This window comes from Mauremys mutica, unplaced genomic scaffold (assembly GCF_020497125.1).
Source record: "Mauremys mutica isolate MM-2020 ecotype Southern unplaced genomic scaffold, ASM2049712v1 Super-Scaffold_100166, whole genome shotgun sequence".
Lineage (NCBI taxonomy): Eukaryota > Metazoa > Chordata > Testudines > Geoemydidae > Mauremys > Mauremys mutica.
Genome location: NW_025423279.1, coordinates 169,993 through 187,907, shown reverse-complemented (window position 1 = coordinate 187,907; position 17,915 = coordinate 169,993). Strand labels below are relative to the sequence as shown.

The following is a 17,915-nucleotide window of genomic DNA, read 5'->3' as shown; positions in this document are numbered from 1 at the left end:
ATGTTTTCTCTGAATACTGTGTGTGTGCCTCAGTTTCCCCTGCAAGGTGCCAGTTGAAGGTGTTGGGGACAAAGAGATCAGTTGGCCTCCTTGTCCGGAAGAGACACAAAGGTCAGAGGAAGGAGTGTCAGTTTGGAGCTGGATGGGGAAATGGGGAGAGGCCCAGAACTTGGGTCTGGGCTCCCCAATCCCCCAAGATGGGCCTGACTGAGGGGTCCTGTTTTCTGTACCTACACGCTCTGTTTTAGACTGTGATCCTGTCGTCTAATAAACTTTCTGTTTTACTGGCTGGCTGAGGGTCACCTCTGACTGCAGAGTTGGGGTGCAGGTACCTTTGGTTGCCCCAGGACCTGCCTGGGCAGACTCGCTGCGGAAAGCGCATGGTGTGGAGGGGCTGAATGCTCCGAGGTCAGACCCAGGAGGGTGTAAGCTTCTTGCCCTGGAGACAGTCTGCTCAGAGAGAGGAGGCTCCCCCAGGGTCCTGACTGGCTTTGTATGGAGTTGTTCCAAAGCATCCCAGCATCCCCTTCCACACCATGCGCTTCTTGGAAGTCCGCACAGGCACTGACACTCCCTCCTCTGGCCTTTGTCTCTTTTCCAGGCATTAGGAGGCCACCTGATCTCTCTGTTCTCCAACACCTTCAGTTGGCAGCTTGCAGGAGAGCGGCCCAGGCCATCAGTTGCCTGGAGACAGGGTTGCAGCCATTCTCTGTGCAGACAGCATCACACTGGCCCTCTAGGGCTCTACAACAATCACACCCCCTTATCCCACCATCTAGATCCTTGAGAAATGCACAGGGGAAACTGAGGCACCCACACAGGATTCAGAGAAAACATTAAGAACATTCTTACTTAGTAACACCTGTATACAACTAGTTATACACTTTAAAGGGTGTAAAATAATCAAGTATGGTGCTAAACACAATGATACGGCAAACTGACTATCAAATTTAAGTTGCACGGTTTTCCCCTCAGGTGAGGGCTCTGGGGTGGGGCTGGGGATGAGGGGTTCACAGTGCAGGAGGGTGCTCAGGGTTGGGGTACTGGGGTTGCAGGCTCTGGGGTGGGGAAGGGCTGGGGATAAGGAACTTGGGGTGCAGACAGGCTACCCCAGGGCTAGGGCCAGAGAGGACCCCCCGGCACCACACTCACTCTGCACCACGGTCACTGCACATGCTCCTAGGGCCTCTCTCAGGTCCAGAAAGCCCACTCACCTCCCCTACGGTGGGTACCGGGGGGGGGTTGTTGCCGTCACACGTGCCCTCCCCTGCTGCTGCCTCTCACCATAGCCTCACTGGTGCAGGAGTGAGGACTGCAGGGTGGTGGCTGGGGGGGGCAGGGTGTCACAAAATTCACCCAAGCCCCAGCTGCTCAGGTCTAGGAAGCCCCCCTCCCCCATCTCCCCTGTGGTGGGTGGGTGGGTGCTGGAGGGGGGGACTGCCAGCACATGTGGCTTCCTGCCTCCCCTGCTGCAGCCTGCTGCCCCTCACCATAGCTTCACTGGGGATGGGGCTGCCCCTTGCCCAGCGTGGGGCAGGAGTGGGGGCTGCGGGGGGAGGGGGCGGATCACAGGGTCAAACCTCACAGAAGCCCCAGCAGCTGCTCCGGTGAGTGAGGTCCACTCCAGATGTCCATCTCCTGGCTGGAAGTCCCCTTGGTGTCTCCTCCAGGTGGGTGCTGGGGACGGGAGAGAGGGCTCCCAAGCACGTGTCTGCCTCCTCCCCACTCCTCTCTCCCCCTTCCCCTTCGCCTCCTGAGGTGCTCCAACAGTCTGCCGGCCGCTGCTCTCTATAGCCTTAGGCAGAAGCAGCGGCAGGCAGCCGGCAGCACAAGCAAGGGACGGAGGCACCGGCTGTTTTTTTTCAGGCAGGGAAGCTCTGAGGCGGGGGCGGGGGGAGGGGAAGCTCTGGGGAGCGCCGGGGGGGGCAGGGCCCGCTCCAGGCAGGGTCAGGGGAGAAACCCAGCTCCAAATATTGGTGGAGCACAGCCCCCAGCCTTGAATATTCCTGGTGCTCAGGCACCACGAGCCCATATAACCTGCTGCCCCTGCACACGTCCACACTACATGCTGTTCACAGCAACAGATACTTTGAGAAACCCGCTGGGTTAAGCAGGCCTTTTCCAAATGGACATTGGCCCAAAGTCTGCCTCAATTCAGCTGGATTGGGACAGGCCTGTATCACAGGAGTGGTTCACACCTGATTTGCCCAGAGGCCTCGGGGGAGGTGTGGTGAGATAGGATAAGTAGGAATCAACAACAATGAAGTTAAAGGTAATGGTGAAAAACCCTCATCTTGCCGGTCAACAAGCCTGTTCTGTTCATTCGCTCGACGCATCTGGCACTGGTCACTCTCAGCAGCACACTGGGCTGGATGGACCATTGGTCTGACCCAGTATGACCAGTCTTGGGTTCTTAGTTAAGCCATCGATGGCCTTGTCTACACTGGCAGGTTTCTGCACAGTAAAGCAGCTTTCTGCGGTGTAACGTCTGAGGTGTGCACACGGCCAAGCCACTTAGTGCACAGAAACTGCACAGTTGCAGCGCTGTAAAAAATACACCCTGACGAGAGGTGTACAGCTCTCTGCGCCGGGGCTACAGTGCCGCGGTACCAGTGTAGACACCTGGTCGATTACAGCGCTGCAGCTGGCCTCGGGTAGATGTCCCGCAATCCCTGCTCTCTCCTCTCTGGTCATCAGTTTGAACTGCACTGCCCTCAGGTGACCAACCGTGAACCCCACCCCTTCAATTCCTTGGGAATTTTGAATGTCCCACTTCCCACAGAGACCCGATTATGTTTACAGAACCATCCTGAAATTAGAGCAGGATATTTTCAAGTTTTGTCCTGTAGTAAAGTGACACAATTCAAACCTGTCGGCACAGAGGAGAAAGCACTCCTTCATTTCATAGTTATTGCTACTGATCTCATGGCCAAACTTCCTTTTCTCCGTGCTGCTCCCAGCACTTTAGGGAGTTTTTCCTTTTCTCCCTTCCAGCTGTGGTGATGGGACTGCAGCAGCTCCCCGGATGGCCAGTTTTGCTCTTTCACTTACATCCTTCACTTCTTTGGCTGAAGCTGTGTTTGCCACCAGTTTAATCCATAGCTGAGACCGCAGGTACCAGCAGCTAGTTTCAAAGGCTCAATTCCCATTGCCATCAGTGGGAGGTTATCCTGGGCTGCAGGATTTTTTTAAACTTCTCTTCCTGCTCAAGCCTTTAATCATTCCTGTGGCTCTTCTCTGAACCCTCTGCAATTTACCAGGGAAAGCGGCCAACCCATCAACCAACCAACCAAACCAAACCAGGCTGTTCTGACTGATGTAACAATCTATTTACTTCCAAATACAAATCAGATCTTTCTAGTCACCCAAGAGTTCCACCTTAAGGGCTTTTTGTTTTCTAGTTCCAGTCAGATCCTGTGCAACAGCATCATTGTTAACTCACCACTTGGTCACTTCACGTTCACAGGGTCACAAAGTTGGCAGGTCCAAGTCTTTCCTCCCACATGCTCTCACTGGGGGAAGCCTCCTTGGCTTCAGCAGCTCCTCAGAACGACCCTGGACCTTTCAGCCCCCCGTCCCACCCCAAAACCTTCCTGTCGTGAGTCCATCTGAATCAGACACCTGGGAAAGCCGTACACCCCCCGAAGGGGAGTCCTGCACCCCCAACTTCCACAGTCACCAGTGACTCTCAGCCAGCGTTGTAAAACAGAAGCTTTATTAGTGGTCTGGAATCCAGCCTGGGAAAGTTCTGTGTTAGCACAGGAAGCAGGAAGATTCAGCAACGTCCATCTTGGGGAGACCCAAACCTCAGAGCCTGGGTTCTTCCCTTGGGTCCCCAAACCAGCAGACTCCTTGCTCCCAACAGCCCAACTCAGCCAGGCCCGTTTGCCCTCTTCTGTCCTTTGTTCTGTTTCCCTGGCAACCTGCTCACCTGACCTCCACCTCATTCTTTGTTCTCCAACTCGTCCCAGCCAGCTGGCCTCTTGCAGCAGGTGCGCCCCGGCAAGCGGTTGCTAGGAGACAGAATTTGTGGCCATTGTCTGGGCCCAGGCAGCTGGACAGGAGCCACACCTGTAAACACTCTTGTCCCACCACTGAGATCAGTGGTCCCAAAACTTTTGAGGGTCATGCCCCCCCTTACCTTTTTCCATGTCCCCCATGAGCCACGGCTGGGAATAGGGCCACTGCTACAGGCGAAGGGACGCAGACAGGGGTCAGAGGGCTGAGGCAGGGGCCAGAGCTGGGGGTGAGGGGTGAAACTGGCAGTGTAGCCCCAGGAGAAGGGCTGGGAGTGGAGCCCTGGGAGCACTGCCTGCAGCCAGGGCCAGCAGCTGGGGCTGGGGCCAGGCAGGGCTGCCCAGAAGCGGGGGAAGTGGGGCAATTTGCCCCAGGCCCCGCAGGGGCCCTGTGAGTCGCTCTGGGTTTTCGGCGGCACTTTGGCTGGTGAGTACAAGCCCCATAAGTGGCCGGAAATGGAACAAAAAGCCGCGATTGGCGGAGATTAGGCTGCTCTACTGCCGCCACTTCATTCTTTGGCAGCAATTTGGTGGCGGGTCCTTCCCTCCGAGAGGGACCCACCGCTGAAGACCCGGCCCTGCCCCAGACCCCCTGAATCCTGTGGGCGGCCCTGGGGCCAGGACGGAGCTGGGTGGTTCTCTCTCCCCATCCCTTGTGGAGGGCTGGCCTGGGTCCCAGTTGCATTCCCCTGAATGTTACTTCATTCCACCTGGCAGGATGCACCCCACATTTTGGACCTCTGATGTAGATAATCGTGCAACAAATAGGGGAAACTGAGGCATACACAATATGCAAAACGTTCAGAAAATTCCCACTTCGTCACAGGGGTGTCAGTGGGGTCTGAGCTGGGCAGCAGCACAGGGAAAGTGGGGAGGTTTCCCTTTGGAAAAATTAAACAGCAAAACATCCCCCTGTGTTCCCGCAAAAGCCTTTCATTTATCCCTTAACCCCCACCCATGAAAATCTCCACCCCTGCCCTGGCCCACACAGACCCCCTCATCCCAATGCAGATTTTTAACTTTTCTTATTTTTCCTTGGCCTTGTGCAAACATTGTTCCCCTCAAAATGATCCAGGGCTTTTAAAATGAGAATAAGAGAACAAACTAAATCAAACCCAAAGAAACCGCTATCATGAACTGGTCAGAGACCATTAATGCAGAGAAGCAGCAAAATTCATCAAACATAGAACTGGTTATGACTTATTTACTTGGTCTTAAAAGAGAACAACAAGGACCTGAGTTTCCTCCCTGCCAATAACCCCCTGCTCAGCCAATCAGGGTAGAGCCTGAGGACGGGAGGCTGAGGGTTCTCACCAGAGAGCCCAAAGGATGGCCCAGGTCACCGGTGGGGATCACTGCCCGAGCACTATTTCAGCCCCATATTTTTGGGTGGAGCTCCCACAGTGGGAGCTGCCAAACACTCCCCCGTAACACACACACACACACACACACCGCGTTCCTGGTGTTGTGAGGGGAACAGGTGAAAGGACAAAAGAAGCAACAAAGAGAAAGGAGGAAGGGATGGATGGAGGAAAAGGTGAAACAAAAAGGACAAACCCTAATGTCCCCGGTGTTTCTAAGGGACAAAATCCCAGGTGCGGAATAAAATTCTGCCTCCTTAAGTTCGTGTTTTCCATGCCTAGAATTCAACTGTCACCAGATGGATCAGACTGAACAGGTTTCAAACCTCAAGGAGGCTCTTATCTTCTGAACAGGGACGTCTGTTTTCTAGTAAAATTAGGAAAAGGGTAGGAGAAAACTCGAAAGAGTTTCCTCCTGGCGCTCATGTACGTGAACCCGAATACTCTCTCAGTCCTCAAAGAGAGACCTGGAGAAGGAGACTTGCTGAAGCAAAGCCACAGGGGTCTCTGAGGTTTCCCTGGCCCCTCGCGCCTGTCCTGCCTGGCTGATGTCAGCATCTCTCTGTGAGGTCACCACCTCCCTACCACCTTTGACCAATAGTCTGAGGTCCTGCAAAAGGCCTTTGTGATGTCACTGCCACACCCCTCCCTTGCTGTGCCAATGTCCTGCCCCTGGCCAGGCACTTTGGAGGTTTGAGCTACTCCCTGTGGATCACCCCACTCAAGGAGCATTCGTTCTAGGCAGAAAGCCGGTAGTTTTGGATCATCTGCAAATTTTGTCAGGTCACTGTTTAGCAGATCATTTATGAATATGTTGACTAGTCCTGGTCCCAGTACAGACACCACTAGTTACCTGTTTCCACCCTGAAAACTGACCATTTAGTCCTACCCTTTGTTTCCTATCTTTTAACCAGTTATTGATCCATGTGAGGACCTTCCGGAGGTGAAAGTAAGCCGGTATGTTCCGGTATGGGGTACCGGCAAGAGCCTGTATGCTGTGCCAGCCCGGCCCGGCTTCCCCAGGCTGGTGATTTAAAGGGCCCAGGGCTCCCTCCAGCGGCCGGAGCCCTGGGCCCTTTAAATAGCCCTCTGAGCCCCCCCTGCCGGAGCCCCGGGGAGCAAATCACTGCCATAGATGCTGCTCTCTCCCACTCTGCCAACACAGAGCAGGTGCGGCAGAAGCTTCCTTACAGTGGGGGGGGACACCGTTGTCCAAACTGTGGCACCCCCATGACACCCCTTCCCTAAGGACCCCCACTCACACCACCTCTCCCCCCGAGGCCACACCCACAGACGCCTCTTCCCCAAGGCTGCACCCTTCCCCCTCCATCATTTGTCCTAACAGCCAGTAAAGAGTGGTGTAAACAGTAAACCCCCTGTTCCAGCACCCCTGACACAGAGCTAAGCAGGCAGCAGTGTGTGTGTGTGTGTGTGTGTGTGTGTGTGTGTGTGTGACAGAGAGTGCTGTGCTGAGCTGAGCCAGTGAGAGAAGGGGGGCTGATGTCGGGGCTGTCCCCTGCCCCAGGACTGGTTGCTTCCAGCAGCTGTCTGAACTTAGAGACAGTGTGCGACACACTCACTCTTCCGCAACACACACACTGTCTCTCCCCCCCCACACACACACACACACTCTACCCCACCACGCACATTGCAGTTGAAAAGCAGCTGGCAATCTAGTAGGATGCCCATGGAACAATGGGATAGAAACCTGCATCATGTGATGCTGTACCAGCCCGTGAGGCATTGCAAACCCTTCCCAAAGCACCTGCAGCCAGCTGCACAGTGGGATAGCTACCCACAATGCACTGCTCTCTGTGGCAATCCAAGAGATGCTAGCATGGATGTGCTCTGGTGACACAGGGGAATAGGGTGGACATGCAACAGCTGTTCAATTAAAACACTTTAACTAAAGCCAGGTTACTCTTTCATGTAGCCATAGCTTAAGAGTGAAACAAGACCCAGCTCCAGTGAAAAAACCACAACTTCCTTAGTAATTGGCAGGATTTGAACCTGCACAGGGAGACCCCAATGGATTTCTAGCCCGTCGCCTTAACCACTCAGCCACAACTACTTGCTGGATATGTGGCTCTCACTGTACTCTAGTGAGTGATCAGTTCCAGTGGTTTCCTGAAACCAGCTTCCACAACACACACACTGCTGTGCCCTTGTGTAAGTGTGTCCATGGCTGAACTGCAAGAATTCCTGCTCCTTTCCCTTCTGGCTGGAGCATGAGGAGAGTGTGTTTGTAGTTAATGATGTTGCTGTAGATTGTTGTCCATTTCCTGCCTTGATCATTCAGACAGTCCCTTTCCCGTCATATCCCCAGTACATCAGTGATTGCGATAGCAGGGGGCAGGTTTTCTCCGGGGCACTGAGCTTTGCCAGGGGGTTGGTGGCTCCTTTCTTTCCTCACCCTGGAATAAACTCAGCTTTTTATTCCATCCTTGATGTTTCAAGGAATAACAACAGATGACCAATGAAAGAGGTGGACAGGGTGGGTCTCAGGGGAGGGGCAGAGAGGTGGGGGCGATGGGCAGGGCAGGTCTCAGGGGAGGGGGCAGAGAGGTGTGGGCGAGGGCAGGGCAGGTCTCAGGGGAGGGGGCGGGCAGCAGGCAGACCATGGGGTAGGGGGTGGAGAGGCGCGAGGAGGCCTTGGGGGAGGAGAGGAGCGAGCGACCAGCAGGCCTCAGCCAAAGAGCAGGGGTGAGAAGTGGCCAGATGGGAGTGAGGGTGGAGCACAGGGGGGGCCTCGGAGGGAGGAGAACGAGGGAAGGGGGTGGAGTGGGGGGACAGCACCACGGTCTGGGCAGGGGCCGCCCACAGGATTCAGTGGCCTGGGGCAAAACAATTTTGGGGGCCCCGTCCATAAAAAACAGTTGCAATACGATAGAATCCTGTATTCTCCTGGGGGCCCTGCAGGGCCTGGGGCAAATTGCCCCACCTGCCCCCCCTCTGGGCGGCCCTGCCCTCAGCCTCTCCTCGTAAGTCCCCTGCCCCCGAATCATTTTTGTTGCCCTCCCCTAGACTCTCTCCAATTTGTTTCTGTAGTGGGGGGGGGAGGGGGAACTGGACGCAATGCTCCAGATGTGGCCTCACCAGTGCTGACTAGAGGGGAATAATCACTTCCCTCGATCTGCTGGCAACGCTCCTACTAATCCAGCCCAATATGACCAGTTACCTATATTGAATGCAGACACAGCAATATTTGATACATTGGTTCCTGTCCATTCAGGAGGTTATTTCCCACCTATTCATAAATAATGAAGCTGCTCTAAGCGGAGGGGAGAGAGCTGTCCCATCCGTGCAGTTAACCCATCTCCCCGAGAGGTGGTAGCTATGTCAGTGGGGGGAAGCTATGCTGGTGGGTGCGCAAGCTGTGGTGTCTACATGTGTATATAAAGTTCAATCAAACCCCATTTTTAAAACCCTTGTGGTCTGGGAATAGAAAAGGAGCTCTCTGAGGCAGAGCCTGTCTTTCAAAATCCTAAAGATCACGGACTTGCCTATGCTGATGTCAAGGGGGTATAGCTCAGTGGTAGAGTGTTAGACTTCAGATCAAGTGGTCCTTGGTTCAAATCCAAGTGCTCCCTTACAAGCCTGTTTCTTCAATGAAAATAATTCTATTTCTAGTATGCTCAGGAGCTCCCCTAAATAGGGATCCCTAAAATGAATGGACACACTCAAAGTTCTCCTGTGCCAATGCATCAAAACCTAGCAAACATGTCCCTCAGCTGAAATCAGTTCCAATCCTCTAAGTTTCTAGGTTTGTTTTCATCAACTAAACAAAGGCACATGAAGACACATTTGCAGGTCCTTGGTCTCCATGGGCTACAATGTGCAGAAGAACAAGAACCACATCCACTTGGGAGGAATGGACTAGTCTGTATTACATTTGGTAAGTAAGTTGCCATTGGGGCTGACAACTCTACTGGAGGTGGACAGGAGCCTGTTACAAAACTAAAATAACCAAGATTTACCAAACTCCCTGTTACACATTCAATCCTCTGTTTGTGCACACGGCAGCAGTTGGGGCTCTAATAAATGGCAACCTTCCTTTAACACAGATTGTTGTTCCTTGTGACTTTCAGATACATTCAAATGGCAGCTGTTTACAGGTCATGTGCTGCTGGTTCATGAGCAGCAGCAGAGTCTCTGTACGTTTACCAACTGTAGAGCTGGGTGTGTCTGCATCCAAGTAACTGCAGAGTCAGTGTAGTCCCAGCCAGTTAATTGCACAGTCTCACTTTCTGGTCTCATTGATCATTTGGGTAGAAAGAGCAACGGTTTGGTGGGTTTTGGTTTTTTTCCCCTTCGTTTTCTCCGAAGGAATGTGTGATCTTGAGCATGTTAGTTTAAGTTCCCTGTGGGTCAGGAAAATTCCATCTCCTTGAAATAGCTGGGGAAGTGACCTGTTTGTATAACCTAAAATAAAGGAGCTTTTGTAAAGCAATTTTGCCTTTAACTATACTGGTATAAAGATAGTAAATAATAAATTCCACAGCCAGGCACCAGGCCAGGATCAACTGATGGGGCCAGGATCAATTAATTACAGAAGAAACAAACTCTTGGGAAGTAGCTGTAATTTGTCCCCAAACCTTTCCTTGTTCTCATATGCTATCAGGGATTCTCTTCTAGAGGGCAGAGTTAAGGTTATCTGGGCATGTAACCTCACTCTGTATTCCTTGTTTTTCCAGAGTTTGAGTTTTACTGAACTCAGTGTTCTGGAAGGTAAGAGATATTCACAGTCAAAGTTAACTCTCTGTTAACAAAGGTTTTGTTAGTGGCAAATAATGAGACTAATCCCTCATTGCGGTTATTCCACTGACTTCAATGTGCTCTTTCCCCATTTCTAGTTCCAAAAAAAACAAAAACAAATTAAAACAACCTTGAGAACTAAAATGCTGTGAGAAAGTGGAAATTTTACTAGCTCAAATAATTCAGTTTCTTTCTGTCTTGTGCGTGTGTAAATGGCACAACATGTTAATTTATAAGCACATCTTTCTTAACTTCTTTAAATATTCTGTAGTACATTAACTATATCAAGTGGGTTGTTCAATGCAGTGAGGTTTTCATGCATTGCCCAAAACATATTTTTCATGTTATGTAAATGAACACAACTCATTGAACACAAAATTGTGTATTTCATGCTGTGAACTGTGTCGGTAGCTCAAATTAATAGGCTTGTTTTTTTTCTCTCTCCCTCCATGAAAAAATGAAGAAACTGTGAAAATACCCATGGGAGAGAGGGGGTTTCTGAGAGCTGGAGTAGATATGGAGGTATTTATGAAAGGGGGAGAGGCCAAAGTAGGGCCATAGCTGGAGCAAAGGGGGAGGTTTTTTGTGCAGTTTCATTTCAGCCAGCCTCACATCCTGTAGTCCCTACTTCCCCGCCCCCCGAACAAAGCCACCTGTGACTCCTGAGACAGCCCCACTGCAAAAACTGCAGAGCCCCCAGCACTCCCTCTCCTAGCTGGTTCCCTGGCAGCCAGAGCTCTCCGCAGAATTGCCGTGGTTGCTCTCCTGGGTGTCTGGTCAAGGACGGCTACCGGCTTCTCCTGAGAATGCAGCTGAGAAATGACTCACCCTTCTCTAGATTCTCGCCTGTGGGCTCTGAGAAGCAGGATGGGCCCTGTATGATAAAGTCCATGCAACATTCCCCTCTCATCCCAGCCCTGGTATGTCACCAGTAGCTGCTGTCCCTGGGTAGCAGCCAAGGATGTTTCCCACCATTCAGAAGACCCCAGCCTGGGACTAAAGTCAGCCCAGCTCAGACCCCACACCCTAAAGTGAATAAGGAAAAGTTATTTACTTGTTCCCATAATATAAGAACTAGGGAACACCAAATGAAAGTAATAGGCAGCAGGTTTAAAACACGTAAAAGGAAGTTCTTCACACAGCACCAGTCAACATGTCGAACTCCTTGCCTGAGGAGGCTGTGAAGGCTAGGACTATAACAGGGTTTAAAAGAGAATTAGATACATTAATGGAGGTTAAGTCCATGAATGGCTATTAGCCAGGAGGGTAAGGAACAGTGTCCCTAGCCTCTGTTTGTCAGAGGGTGGAGATGGATGGCAGGAGAGAGATCACTTGATCATTGCCTGTTAGGTTCACTCCCTCTGGGGCACTTGGCATTGGCCACTGTTGGCAGACAGGATACTGGGCTGGATGGACCTTTGGTCTGAGCCAGTATGGCTGTTCTTATGAAGGGAGGGAGCAAACACTGCCGCAGAGTTTCTGTAGTGTAGTGGTTATCACATTTATCTAACACGCAGAAAGTCCCTGGTTTGAAATGAGGCAGGAACAGACGTGTTTACTTTTTCTCTCTGTCCAGCAAGGCGCTCTTACTGCTACCCCTGGCCTGTCCCTGCGATAACCCCAACCCCTGCATGACAGAAGGTGGTGAAATGAGCTGAGAAAAAGCCTTGGCATCGCCAGGGGAAAGCTAGAGGATCTGGGCCAATCACCTTTTGAAGCCTTGTGGCTTGGTGTCCTCTGCCCTTGGAGGTTGGCCTATGGCGGCCGTCTCTTCCTGCTGGCCTCCTCTGTGTGACTTGCCAAAGGAGGGAGTGAGGCAGGAATGGGGCAAAAGAGGAAAGTCGAGCTGAGGAAGGCAGGGCAGAAGCTAAGCACCTCAGTGCAGCTAAGTGGGGTTAGTAGAGCACCACCATTCGTTCTGCAAAGCCTGGGGAGGTGCGGTTGGCTGCTGGGAGGCAAAATCCTGTGCCTGCCTCTTGGCTTCCCAGGGATGGCTACTTGCAGCCCAGGAGAAGAAGGACGGTTCTAGGTGAAAGGAAGACAAGCAAAGCTCTGGGAGGAAATTTGGGTGCAGGGTGCTGGCTCTGCGAAGGGGGAGGGGGTTGGGGTGCAGGGGGGTGGCGCTTACCCCGAGCACTGCAGCTCCCAAAGTGACCGGTACACACAACCCTGCGTCAGCAGGTCCTAGGTGAGCGGGGCCAGGGGGGTCTCTGTGTGCCGCTGCCTGCAGGCGCTGCCCCCAGAGCTCCCATTGGCTGCAGTTCTTGGTGAATGGGAGCTGTGGAGTTGGTAGTCGGGGCAGAGACAGTTCATGGAGACACCTCTCCCCCACCCCAGGGGATGCTGGGACATGCCAGCCACTTCTGGGAGCGGCACGGAGGGACGGAGGCAGAGTGGGCAGGGAGCCACCTTAGTGCTGCTGGCACATCTCTGCACACCCATGGGGGGAGGGGAGCAGAGGGCCTCCATGTGCTGCCTGGGGTAGGGGCAGTGCACAGAGCTGCCTCCCCTCCCACCAGTACTGGATTTACCATGGCGCAACTGGTGCCATGGCGCTGGGCCCATGGTCCAGAGGGTGCCCAGCCTGCTCTTCTCCGCCCCCTGATCTCTTCTGTGGGGGCAGAAGCTTGATGCAGCCTCTGCCGGCAGCCAGGCTCCCCTCCCCCGGGTCTATTACAGGAGTGGGTGGGTGGGGTGTTTTAGCCTGCAAGGTGCAGCAGGTCGGACTACATGATAACACTGGTCCCTTCTGACCTTAAAGGCTCTGAGTCTAAAAGGGAAGTAAAGGGAAAAAAATTAAAAATCAATAAGACATTGTAATACCAGGATGACTCCCCAACAGCTCACTGTATAGTCCTGCCCCTTTCTTTCTCCACTGTGTGTTTAATGACCTGCTGGGACTTGGGACATTGATTCTCTCATTCCCTTGATAAACTGATCGAATGTGACTGAAATTGAACCAATTCCCAACAGAGAAAACACCACAGCCTTGCATTGGCTGGGAATCAAACCCAGATCAACTGCTTGGAAGGCAGCTATGCTCACCACTATACCACCAATGCCTCTGGGGAAAGTAGCTTTCCTATGTGCCACCTATGCTTGTCAAGTGACTCAACACCCCCCGCTGAGGAGCTGACCAGAGAGGCTGGAGGCAGCCTGTCAGCTGGAAGCAAAGGCAGGTCCCCAGAGTGACTGACAGATGGGGACATGGGCTCTACATCCCAGCCTGAGGTAGCTCCAACCCCATCTCTGCCCTCAGAGAAGGGAAATTAAAATCAATGACCATAATGGCAGATTTTACCCCAGAAGGAAGGAGACAGCGCCTTTGAAAGCACATTTTGGGTTGGGTGCTGCTACGGACACATGGCTTTGTTGCGGATGATGCCAATCCTTGGGGCTCTGCCCGGAGAAGGAACCATTCAGGCTGTCACTCAAGTGAAGAAGGGAGATTATTTTTTTGACAGGGACGGCTGCCTCGTCTTACGGGTGTTGGTCTGTCACCTTCTAATCTAGTGGGTGCTTGGTACATGCAGGCAGCCCCCGCTCCAGGGTCTCTCCCAAGGAAATAAAGTTTCTACACAAAATCCCAAAGCCTTTCACTGAAAGGAGGGAAAGGAAATGGCCACAAGATGGAGCGAGGACATAAGGAATGTAACACAACCCCGTTCTTAGGGGTAATGTTATTTTTTGTAAAGAGCCAAAATTTTTGGTCAGGGTCTAGTCAAGGTCCAGACTGCAGTGTAAATAATAAAAAATAACAATGATGATAATAAGTAAATAAAAAGATTTTGGGGTCCATTCCAAAGCGATTTGGCCCACTGTCTGCCTATTGATTACCCCGCATTGACTCGGAGAGGTGATTTATCTCCACTCTCTTGGATTTGAAGAGCTGGTTAGTTTTCCCCTGGGTATCCCACCAGGCTGAACATGCCATGCTATCGATGGTGACACTAGGATTATATCATATTATAAAAAACTGTCAATAAAGATGTGGTCTGAACATGAGTGTTCTGTAACGAGAGGCTGGTTCCCCCAGTTGAGTTCCCAATGCTCTGCTAGAAATGCCCCTGGGACCCCGGCACTCCCCAGCAGGAGTGAAAGGAGAAACCCCCAGCTCTGCACGGAGCTCCAGGCTGATTCATCAGAGGTGGGGGAATTGACTTTTTTGCTGCTGAGCAGGGAGCCAGGGCAGTTCTCTGGGAATCAGGGTGCCCAGCCTGACCCAGCTGCTTCATTGCCCCTGGGGCCCTGCAGGCTTTGACTGTCCCTGAGGCCTGGCAGCTGCTCAAGGAGCTTTCCTGGTGTTGCTGGCAGGGCAGGAACATCCCACTCTGAGGGCCTGAGTTCAGCCATCAGGAAAGGCAGCAGCTTTGCTCCCTCCTTCTAGACAGAGCTCCAAGACCGTGGTTCTCAGCCAGGGGTCCGGAGCCCCCTGGGGGGCAGCGAGCTGGTTTCGGGGTGGGAGAAATATACCAGAAAGCAGGGCCGGTGTTAGACTCACTGGGATTCAGGTCAGAAATCTGATCTCTTCCACCCGGGACTGAAGCCAAAGCAACTTAACTTCATGGGAGTCCCCATGCTCTGCTGGCCACCTCCTAACGACAGCTCTGGCTTTTAATCTACTGGACATGCAGAAAAACAGTTGTTGTGGCACAGGTGGGCTGTAGAGTTTGTATACCATGTTGAGTGGGTGCCTTAGAAAGAAAAAGGTTGGGAACCCCTGCTCCAGGGAATCCCAGTCACACCTTGATAGAATAGAAAGACCAGCACAAAAAATAGAGATGAACAATCAGATACTAAAATGACAATGGTTGGAACTCTCCATTTCTCTCAGTCTTTGGATTGATGGGCACTAAGGGCTGTAGCTACAGTTGAGGAACCAGGCGATCGGACAGCTGGCTCAGCCCTCCATACGAGTAACTCTCTCACACATAGGGAGATGGGTCAAAATTGGAATTGATGTCATCACTCGCTTCCCAGAGGGGATCAATCTGTCTAAGGCTGTGTCTACACTTCAAACACTGGAAATATTCTTCTGATAACCTAACACTGTCTACACTGGGGCTCAGATCACATTAACTACTTCTCTCAGTGGAGAGGACTTTTCATACCCCTGAGAGCTGTGGCCATGTCAACATAGCTTTTCAGCACAGACCAGCCTTTAGATGTGACCAGAAAGGCAATGGACTTCAGCTTTTTCCTTCATACTGATGGTTGATGATTGCAGCTTTCTACCTATGACAGACGTCAGGCCTTTCCTTTGCAAATTAGAGAAGTGGGCAAGTCAGTGACCCTTACGGTCTAAGTGGGTAAAAACTTAGACAATTTATCTCTTTGAGTAGCTTTCATTTTAATAGAGTGACTTTGAAACTAAGCAAAATAAGTTCTATCTGAAAACACAAAAAATTAAAATCGATACTGGGCCAATTTTCTCTTACACACTCTTTCTCTCACACATTCTTCCACCTCAACCATTGGAGTGAGGTTTTCTACCAGAACTCCTTACACTACAAGGAGTAAATTAAATCATATTAACTTTTCAAGATTAGCCATCATTTCCTGTACGACTAACGAAACAAAAAACAAGACAACTTTCAGTTTTCCAAAATAATTCAGATTATCACACAGTTAGTTTCTTACTCTTTAACCAATAACTTCACCTATAATTTCAGTTTAATAGGTAACAAGAACATATTAAATGATCACAAATTCTTGTCATATATGTTAGTTTTCTTTTAATGCCCATTGCCAACAACTGAACCTTGGCTCAACTTGTGGTTTGTCCCAACCACTTCTGTGAGTTCATATATCTCAGGATCTTCTGCCATATATGTTGGAGGAAGGGGTCTCCTATGTGGGAATGTTTGCATCATGAGGGAAAAGTACCTCTTTTCACACTTTTAAATCTTTCAAAGTAGGAGAAGCTAGAGGAGAAATGATGTAAATGCATAAAACACAAGGTAAAACTGTCTGGTCTACACTAAAGACATTTATCAATAAAAGTATATTGCGCAGCTGTGTGAAAAATCCACACAGCTGAGCAACGTAGCTACACAGCCCTAACCCCCGGTATAGATAGCGCTACATCAGCAGGAGAGCTTCTCCTGCCAACATAGCTGCTGCCGCTTGCAGAACCTGGACTAATCAAGTTTGACTGCAGAGATCTCTCCCACTGGCTTAGAGAGCCTGTAATAGCAGTGCTACAGCAGCACAGCTACATTGGTGCAGCTGTGCCAAGATCAGCTTTATTGTGTAGCCACAGGATCAGACACAAAAGCAGGGAATCAGGACTCAACATGTGTGTATCCAGAAGTCTGAAATTGGAGCCTGATACATTCATTGCCTCATTGGTTATTTTTACAGCCTGAAAGTCCTTGTTACTCAATCAGGCAGCCAGTTTGGGATTTACAGGGAAGGAACGTCCTAGGAAGCACTCTCTCTTTGGATCCAAATGGTGAAGGATGATTGTTCTCAATCTAACCCTGGTATCCTCTGGAACTGTCATCAGTGACACAGAACTAGGAAGTGGAGTGGTACAAACAATTTTCCTTGGGTCATTGGCCACCATAGCTTCCTTTACTGGGGCAGAAACCAAGAACTGGGTGTGGACTCTTTCCAAATCCTTGGCCTTGGTTAGGGTAAATTTACACTTCTCTGAAGTGGAATCCTTTAAAAAACCACTCAAAATCTCAGCAGTGTTAGTGAGGAATGGCTTCCAAGAACATGCCCAGCTTTTCTTTAATTTGGTGGCACAGGTCCAGGCAAGGAACTGGATACAGGCCTGGATCAGAATCTCTGTTAGTTACCAGAGCTGGAGTTTCTATTGAAAAATATTTTTTTTTCTGCAGCTATTAGATTTACAAAACACACATTTTTAGCATCCAGAAAGGATAAATTCAACAAAAAAACCCACTTCTATTTCCTCAACATCTGTGTCATGAAGGGCATCTCCCATAATATAGGATTAGCTAGGAGAGAGCTTCTGTAGAACCTGGGTTACACATGCTCTGGGAACCAAATACATGGGCATTTTGCCTAGTTCAAAATCACTTATCATGGAATTCTCTCCCCAGATCATCTGAGACAATATTGACTTAAACAATTGAACTACACTGTAATCATATGCAATTCCTTCAGTTAGTTCAGGTGCTGCTGTTGTACACCATTTCCGAGTGGAAATTTTAAATCACTGCTGTTTGTTGGTTAGCATGTCCAGTAAATTGGAAAGTTCTCTCCTGTTGACAGAACTGCACTTGAACTTTCTCCATGTCATCATGGAGGGATGGGGAAAAAGCAAACCTGAAGTGAGAAATGACGACTTTAGCAAATGGTCATTTGTCTTAAATTCTCCAATAAAGCTCAGCTACACCCTATCAAACTGAACTAATATCTAATTGGGTGACCAAACAGCCTCCAGGAAAGATAGAAACCCACATCACAGAAAGATACAATACATGACAATGAAAGTTGATAGAAAGGACAAATGTCAGGCTCTGGAGGGATCTAAGGACCTGCAGGTTTCCCTCACCCACCTCTTAAGGCAAACAGTGATTCCCTTCTCTGACACTCCTGGGCCTGGGCTTCTTTTGAGTTTTTCCCCAGGGGGCCTGATTCCCTGTGAAAATGTGTGTGTGGCATGTGGGGAACTCAGACTCAGACTCTCCCCCACTAGATGAGTCCAACAGCACCTCCCACTGGTGGGAGAATCCTAAATTCCACCCTCCCACCCTGGTTACTCTGACCAGCTGATGGCAGCAGCATGTAAATCAACCCCAGCTCTCTG

The 17,915-nt window shown here is 50.8% G+C and overlaps 1 non-coding gene across 1 annotated transcript; it reads right to left on the bottom strand.

Moving 5' to 3' along the window:
- Positions 1–13,122: 13,122 nt before the first annotated feature.
- Positions 13,123–13,194, bottom strand: TRNAG-UCC. Its single transcript has one exon. It is a non-coding gene; the product is annotated as a tRNA-Gly (tRNA).
- Positions 13,195–17,915: the final 4,721 nt, after the last annotated feature.